Source organism: Moschus berezovskii, chromosome 15 (genome assembly GCF_049115385.1).
Source record: "Moschus berezovskii isolate FMDL1 chromosome 15, NW_MosBer_1.0, whole genome shotgun sequence".
Lineage (NCBI taxonomy): Eukaryota > Metazoa > Chordata > Mammalia > Artiodactyla > Moschidae > Moschus > Moschus berezovskii.
The window spans coordinates 85924374-85932951 of NC_142474.1; the positions used below are offsets into that span (position 1 = coordinate 85924374).

The 8578-nt window shown below is 41.2% G+C and overlaps 1 long non-coding RNA gene across 1 annotated transcript; it reads right to left on the minus strand.

Moving 5' to 3' along the window:
• Positions 1–4098: 4098 nt before the first annotated feature.
• LOC148775503 (uncharacterized) lies at positions 4099–7851 on the minus strand. The gene is made up of 3 exons (XR_016039219.1): positions 7709–7851; positions 6465–6679; positions 4099–5222 (listed from the first exon to the last, which is right to left on the minus strand). It is a non-coding gene; the product is annotated as an uncharacterized LOC148775503 (long non-coding RNA).
• Between the last annotated feature and the right edge of the window lie 727 nt (positions 7852–8578).

The following is an 8578-nucleotide window of genomic DNA, read 5'->3' on the forward strand; positions in this document are numbered from 1 at the left end:
AGTTCAGTCGCTCAGTCATGTCCGACTCTCCGCGACCCCATGAATCACAGCACGCCAGGCCTCCCTGTCCATCACCAACTCCCGGAGTTCACTCAAACTCATGTCCACAGAGTCGGTGATGCCATCCAGCCATCTCATTCTCTGTCGTCCTCTTCTCCTCCTGCTCCCAACCTTTCCCAGCATCAGAGTCTTTTCCAGTGAGTCAACTCGTCGCATGAGGTGGCCAAAGTATTGCAGTTTCAGCTTTAGCATCAGTCCAGATTTGATCCACCTCTAGCTAATAGAGAGGAAAATCTAGAGAATTCATATTCACATTCAGCAGCACCTGGAAAGAGACAGAAGTATATTGTTTATCTAAAATTCTTGAGTTAGCAAAGTGTTAGCTAAAACAAAACAAAAAACACCTGAGACCTTTCCTAGTGTTCTGAAGAATGAAACATATCTATACATGACATGACACAAAACACAAGAGGGCTGCATTATCTGCCCACGGTTGAACGTGTGGCTGAGCATCTGAGCTGCTGGCTTTCTCACTCTTCACTCATTCACTCAGTAACTATGCGCAAAGGTGCTGTGACAAGCACTGGAAGTACACGATGAAGGTGACCCAGTGCACCCTGAAAACGATAGGCTATCAAGTGGAAAAATAGATGAACAGGCAATTTCCATACAGAGTCATAAGTACTAAGACATACAAAAGATGGCACAAGGAACACTAGAAGGGACAGCCAGTTTTTGTCAATCCTGCCAGCATTTTGGTGGAGGTGCTGTGGAAGTAGGTACCTGAAGGACAGGAGAAAGCACAGGAGATGGAGGGGAGAAGCGATACAAAGACCGGCGGTGAGGAAGCGCACGTGTGGGATCCTACACAGTCTGGCTGCTTAGATGCAGAGCTAAGAGGCAGAGGATGGTGGTAAGGAGATAAGGCCACCTACTTTGGCAGGACCCAAACTGATGTGGGTGTTTGGAGTTTTTCCTGAGGGCAAAAGATAAACTAGTGAGAAAGTGAATGACAGGGAAATTTTAAAGGCACTCACCAAGTGACAGCTACACAAACGGGATTGCTTGAGTCTGGGTTTCCTAGCCTTAACCACTACCAGACACGAGACGTTGATGAACTCCACGTTTTCTGAGAATAGTGTCAGGGTGCAGGCTGACAGTTCCACAGGGATGGCAGAAGTAGAGGAAGGACACAGCCAGAAATGAAAAGAAATACACAGACCTTTCCAGGTTTTTTTAAAGCTCTGGAACATAGTAAATAAATAAGGAATAAGGATATTTTTCACTATGATTGCTCATGTTTTCACATTTTTCATTAGCTATGTATAAGGAAAAGTATATAACATAGCATTTGTTATACAAGCAATGAAAAGAGATGCCACTTACTCTTTACAGTATTTCAGAAATCAATGTCTAAATTTAATTCATACGTTTTAGCAACTTACCTTCTTCTAGTTCTCTAATAATACTCTCCATCAACTTCTGCAGCGTCTGAAATAAGTCAAATATTATTTACGCTTAAGTTAAACAAGAGATGTTATCAGAGAAATGATACACAACTTAATACATGTGACATTTAAATAATACTTTTAGAGACTAGACCTAACTTGAAGACTACGTAGCAGAAAATGATCACATAAATAGAAGAAAATGAATTCCTACTTACTCTGCTTTTAGATACCAGAGAACATATACATGGAATGCTATTTAGATTAATTTCATAAAAGTACAATAAATGTCAGTCTATCGAGTACACATCATTTCAGAGGTTACGGAAATACCCATAATCCTAAGAACGACTCACAAGATCACTAAATTCTCTTCTAACAGCTCTTGCCCTAAATATGTACTTCCGAGACCTTTATTTCAATTTCTAGGTGAGCGTCGTGTTGAAATGGAGGAAGTAGTTTGAAGTTGAATGTTAACAAGGAGAACACATCTGCAGTTTTCTGTAAACTTTTCCATTTAACGAAAACACAGACAGGTGAGAAGATTATACACAAGCAAACAATGTACCAGCAAGATTTAATTCTGAACACGTTTAGTGAGAAGGATTCTCTCACAAGTGCTAGTTTCCGAACTATGTCCCACAGAGGGAGAAGGTCCCACAGGGGTCACTGCAGCGCTTAGGAACAGAAGTCACAGCTGCATGTGCTCTGAATGCTCCTTATCTAAAGGGCTCTATACTTGTCTCCGTTTTATGTAATATGGTTCCACACAACAGTTTTTGTTGTTTTAAAGAAAGGTTGTCTATTTTGAAAAAAAAAAAAAATTTTAAGGTATGAGAGTCATTGATTTAGTCAAAGTTCCAAACTCTACAAAAGTAGTAACAAAGCCAATGGCCTTCTTACTGAGTCCAGAGTCCTATGCCAACTACTTCCTCATATTAAGAAAAAAACACATAAATTCTAACTAAAATATAGAGAAAATGAATATGTAAAACCTTATTATATAGTTCAATAATGCTTGTGGCATGACATGACATAGTAGCTTTCTAACTAAATTATATGTTTTAAAGGCATGAACAAGAATAAATTTTTATCGAACTCCTATTTGTAGCAGTCGATATAGTTAATTTATACAGCATAACAGTTTTTTAAACAGAGGACAGGGAACTTGAAGCAGAAAATCTTTAGTTGAATCAAGCAGGCCAAAACTGAAGACATTCATTCATAAAAGGATGTTCATCTCCTCCAGATTAAAAAAAAACAAAAACAAAACCTGGCTTATTAAAATTTGTCAACAAATGAATTTTCCACATTTTGCATTATTTAGGACAAAATATAAAACCCAAAACAGATCTCTCTTTACTGTCTAATATACTTCTATCCAAGCTGTCATCATTAGTTCAGTTCAGTTCAGTTCAGTCCCTCAGTCGTGTCCGACTCTCCGCGACCCCATGAATCACAGCACGCCAGGCCTCCCTGTCTATCACCAACTCCCGGAGTACACTCAAACTCATGTCCACAGAGTCGGTGATGCCATCCAGCCATCTCATTCTCCGACGTCCCCTTCTCCTCCCGCCCCCAAACTTTCCCAGCATCAGAGTCTTTTCCAGTGAGTCAACTCGTCTCATGAGGTGGCCAAAGTATTGCAGTTTCAGCTTCAGCATCAGTCCCTCCAAAGAACATCCAGGATTGATCTCCTTTAGAATGGACTGGTTGGATCTCCTTGCAGTATAAGGGACTCTCAAGAGTCTTCTCCAACACCACAGTTCAAAAGCATCATTAGTTAGTATATACAAAAATGTATGAGCATAATTTCAACTATAATCTAAATCCAGTCAGAAACTGCAGTTGAACTTCATTCCCTCAGCCTGGAGTTTCAAGAGGATGACTTATACTCCTACCCTCCTCATGAGAAGAGAGGAGATTTACTTAATGGGTGAGTTTGGGAGAAGGAACGAAGAAGTGCTTGCTTGGTTCCCAATCTCCTCTTTGAAAAGATGTATGTGCCCACAGCACCGAGAACTTGGGTCTGCAGTAGGCAGCCTGCCCCAGGGACAGGGATCACCCATTTGCTTCCTCCTCTTAGGCCTGCGTGGGGAGGTGTCTGACTTGGGGTGAAGTGTTTGGAGGCCCGCTGTGACTGCACAGCTAAAGCACGTCCTCCAGGTTCACGGCTCTGAAGAACTAAGACCCAACATAGCCGAAGTGCTATCAAAGAATCCTCAGGTTGCTCTTCAATGATGGCAAGAAGCCAAAAGAGAAAACAGTTTGAGACTGCATTTAACAAGGGCTCCTTTTCTCTGGATGTGAGAGTTGGACTATAAAGAAAGCTGAGCGCCAAAGAATTGATGCTTTTGAACTGTGGTGTTGGAGAAAACTCTTGAGAGTCCCTTGGATTGCACAGAGATCTAACGAGTCCATCCGAAAGAAAATCAGTCCTGAATATTCACTGGAAGGACTGATGCTGAAGCTGAAACTCCAAAACTTTGGCCACTTGATGTGAAGAACCGATGCACTGGAAAAGACCCTGATGCTGGGAAAGATTGAAGACGGGAGGAGAGAGAATGGGACGACAGAGGATGAGATGGTTGGAAGGCCTCACCAGCTCGATGGACGTGAGTCTGGTTAAGCACCGGGAGTTGGTGATGGACAGGGAAGCCTGGCGTGCTGCAGTCCATGGGGTCGCAAAAGTCAGACACGACTGAGTGACTGAACTGAACTGAACTTTTCTCTGCATCACCAACATCATGAAAACACCATCCAAACCATAAATCCGTGTGCTCTGACTGGATATTTTAATCACAATGATTACACGATGAAAACTACTTCCAATCTAAAGACTCCCCGTCATTACTATCTTAGTCATCATTCATCCAGGTGATGTCAAGACAGAGACAAAAGTGAGCTCCATTTACAAGTTTTAAATATTTGATTTAACTACAAACTTAGAAACATTCTACAACTGCTCACCAAGATATGTTTTAGAATTTAAATCAAAATTCTGTCAGTAAAATAGCAATTAAAGATGTAAGAAAATGACAAAAAATGATAACCTAAAACTAGAAATTAATCTTTTGATTTAGTATTACAAGTTTGTTTAATTCACAAGAAGGATTTATCTAGGATTCCTTCAAATAAAAAATCACCCATGTGGCCTAGTGTTTAGATGCCAGTCATTCACTTAGGCTTAAGGGCAAAAAAACTGTGGTGGGTGCAGCAGAGGTCAGAAATGATTATGAACCACTGCCAAAGTGAAATCAATTAGAAAGTAAGTCAAACATCTGGAAGTATACTTTTGGTTACTTGGCAATAAGATTTCATTTCTATAGTAGAATTTAAATCCAGATTTTCAAGAAATTTAAGAAGTTAATAAGTATCTCTCAAAAATGAGACATCTAGGAGAAAAAACAATCAAAATATTTAATAATTATGGTTTTTACTTGGTGTGCATAAGTCAAATAAACAACTCAGTAGTTCAAATTAAAACCAAGAATCATTCATATAAGAAATCTAAAACCCAAGGAAAAGAAAATAATAGAACTAACCTCGAGCAAGTGAGTCACCATGCTGTGATTTGAAGGGACTGGAACTGAGCTGGAAAACTCTACGTTTGCTCTTGGACAAAGATTTGAATTGAATTTTACGGTATTCCTGAAGTTTCCACTGCAAGGCGGCTCCAGGACTGGCCTCCTGCTATGAGTACTGAGTACAGATCTGTTCTGCTGTTTCTCCACCTCACGTTTGGTGCTCATCTCTGCCAGCCTCTCAAGAGTCCTGCCGAAGATGGAAAACGCCGGTTTCATTCATGCTTCCCTAAATTATTTGCATTTGTTAAGTTTCCGAACAGTAAATGGAATGTCCCATTAAACTGTTTGAACCCAGAAAGCACAGAGCAGAGCTCCTGTAAACAATGATAGCTGTATCCTAGTTCTAAAGAGGCACACACGCGTCTGGGGCGCCTCACGTAACAAGTCGCGGTTGGGAGAGGAGAGAAAGGGCGTCAGAGAGAAAGGGAGGTGGCCTCACAGTGACACCTGCTGCCTCTGGGACACACCTGCCTCCAGGAAAAAGTTCAGGGGTGAAGAGACACGCCATCCCACAAAGTCACGTTCAAGTGTTTCCTGTCACCACCCTGTACATACGTTTCATTCATGACCTCGGAGACATTAAGCATTTGGCTCTGAGGAATCACCTAGAGCCACAATCTCGAGGGGAGGACGAGAAAGTCAGTGGGTGACAAAAGGGCTAAAACACCCCAGGAACAATGGCAAGTATCCCCCGCTTTTCCAAAGTTCATTTTATGTCTACGAAGGGCCTATATCGGCCCCTGTATTTCATAATAAAAAAAAAAAAATCTGAAGAGAATTTTTGGTTTCATTTCAAAAAGCAAAAACTCTAAACAGCGTTCAGTATATGTCTTTACAGTGAGAGGCATCGCGCTCCCCAAGCAGGGAGACCGGCCCCACCGAGCTCCTTCCCTGGGAGCCACACCCCACATCCCAGCATCAAGTCTCCACAGCCCTGAACCCTGTCTGAGCACCTGTGCTTCCCATGTGTACACTTATTTTAGGCATCGACTAGCACCACGTGTCCTCGGGTACCTGCTTCTTTGCTGTATGCTGTTTTCACTTAATGAAAGGCCTCCTAGGAGTGCTCTGCTTTGGCGGGGAAACCTGGACTCGGCACTGCAGGTTGAATCTCCCCTTTCCAGCCTCCACACCCCGCCTCCGTCAGGTCACCATGTTAGTCTCAGACACTTTGTCAATCACCCTGCCTTTCACCCCCGTGTGAATATTCCCCTAGTTCACAAGCATGCTTTTACTTACATGGAGAAGTAAGGAAAACTTACAAGGATATAGTATTATTACTCATTTTTCTTAGGGTGCCCTCTAGCAGTGACTATCGCGTTAGCTTTCACTTCCTACTAATCTCAGGAAACAAGCTGTATAAAAATTAGGCTTCAGAGACAAATTAATGGACTAAATTTATTTTCTGTGATTCTGGGTTTTGACTTACTTGTCTAGTTTACTTTCCAGTCCCTTTCTAACTTTCAGTTCCTCTAGGTAGAGTTTCTTATATTTTTCCAACTCCGCTTTATCAGAATCTTGAGAAGTTTTCATCTTGGAGAGTTTCGATTCCAAGTCTTTAATTCTGAGTTCCATGGGACTTCTTATGGAAGCAATATGCTCCTCTTGGAACTGCTGTAAGTTTTCTTGAGATGCTGCTTGTATCTAAGTCAAATTTTAAAAGATACATTTTTTTAAGGATTATAACCTGAATAATTATATTTGTTACATTTAGTTTTGACTCAGTAATTCAGAGAGCGATTTTATTTTTTTTAATTTACTTAATTGGAGGCTAATTACTTTATATTATTGTATTGGTTTTGCATACATTGACATGAATCTGCCCCGGGTGTACATGTGTTCCCCATCTTGAAACCCCCCTCCCCATCCCATCCCTCTGGGTCATCCCAGTACACCAACCCCAAGCATCCTGTATCGTACATCGAACCTGGACTGGCGATTCGTTTCACATATGATAACATACATGTTTCAATGCCAGTCTCCCAAACCATCCCACCCTCGCCCTCTCCCACAGAGTCCAAAAGACTGTTCTATACATCTGTGTCTCTTTTGCTGTCAGAGAGCGATTTTACATGTGAAAATAAGAAAAGCGGAACTTTAAAATAATCATCAATGTGACATGAATTAAATCTGAATTATAAAATTAATGTGGAATCAATGTTACAGTAGTACTTAAGGAACCGGATAATTCAAAGACTAAGAGGATGAAGTGAAAATTTAGAAACTGAACAAGACAACTTAAGAATAATTCAAGAGGATGGTGCCAGTCCTAAACCACATTTTCTTTTCCTCCTCATAGTCCTGTTTTATACCAACCAACTGGTCTTATAAGTAAAAGGATTCTAAGTGAGAAGCATTCTGAGATCAACTGTGATGGAAACTGAAATTTTTACAAGGAGAAACAAGTGCCCCCTTCCTTCCAGAAATCTATAAAACACACTGCTCTAAGGGAAGTAGAGGAACGACATAACCTGTATACACCCAAAATGTAATTTACAGTGAAGTGAATTCAAGTACATGACAGGTCAGCAAATTAAGCTGCAAAAATAGGTTGGCTTCTTTTAGTTTCTCTACGAGATCCTGTCTTGCTGTTTCTTCAGTCTCCCGTCTATACTGCTCAACTTGAGTGTGTTCTATCATATTCAGTTCTATATGAGTTTTGAGTCTCACTACCTCTTGCTCCAACTTCCTGTTCTCTTTCTCTCATTTCTCACATTTCCTTTGCCTTCCTTTCATTGACAATAACTGCTGTTGAAGAATTTGATTTTTTGCATCCAGGTGCAGACATTGTGAACATGCAGTTTCCAGCTCTGTTGGAAGGTGATCAATCTGCAAGAATAAAACAATACCATTTGTTTTCAAGATTTTGGATCATTTTCACTATCATTATTAGAAAAGGGAACCCTCTTACACTGTTGGTGGGAATGCAAACTAGTACAGCCACTGTGGAGAACAGTGTGGAGATTCCTTAAAAAACTGGAAATACTGCCATATGACCCAGCAATCCCACTGCTGGGCATACACACCGAGGAAACAGAATTGAAAGAGACACATGTACCCCAACATTCATCGCAGCACTGTTTATAATAGCCAGGACACGGAAGCAACCTAGATGTCCATCAGCAGATGAATGGATAAGAAAGCTGTGGTACATATACACAATGGAGTATTACTCAGCAATTAAAAAGAATACATGTGAATCAGTTCTAATGAGGTGGATGGAACGGGAGCCTATTATACAGAGTGAAGTAAGCCAGAAGGAAAAACACCAATACAGTATACTAACGCATATACATGGAATTTAGAAACATGGTAACGATAACCCTGTATGCGAGACAGCAAAAGAGACACAGGTGTACTGAACAGTCTTTTGGACCCTGTGGGAGAGGGCGAGGGTGGCATGATTTGGGAGAATGGCACTGAAACATGTATATTTTCATATGTGAAACGAATCGCCAGTCCAGGTTCGATGCATGATACAGGATGCTTGGGGCTGGTGCACTGGGATGACCCAGAGGGATGGGATGGGGAAGGAGGTGGGAG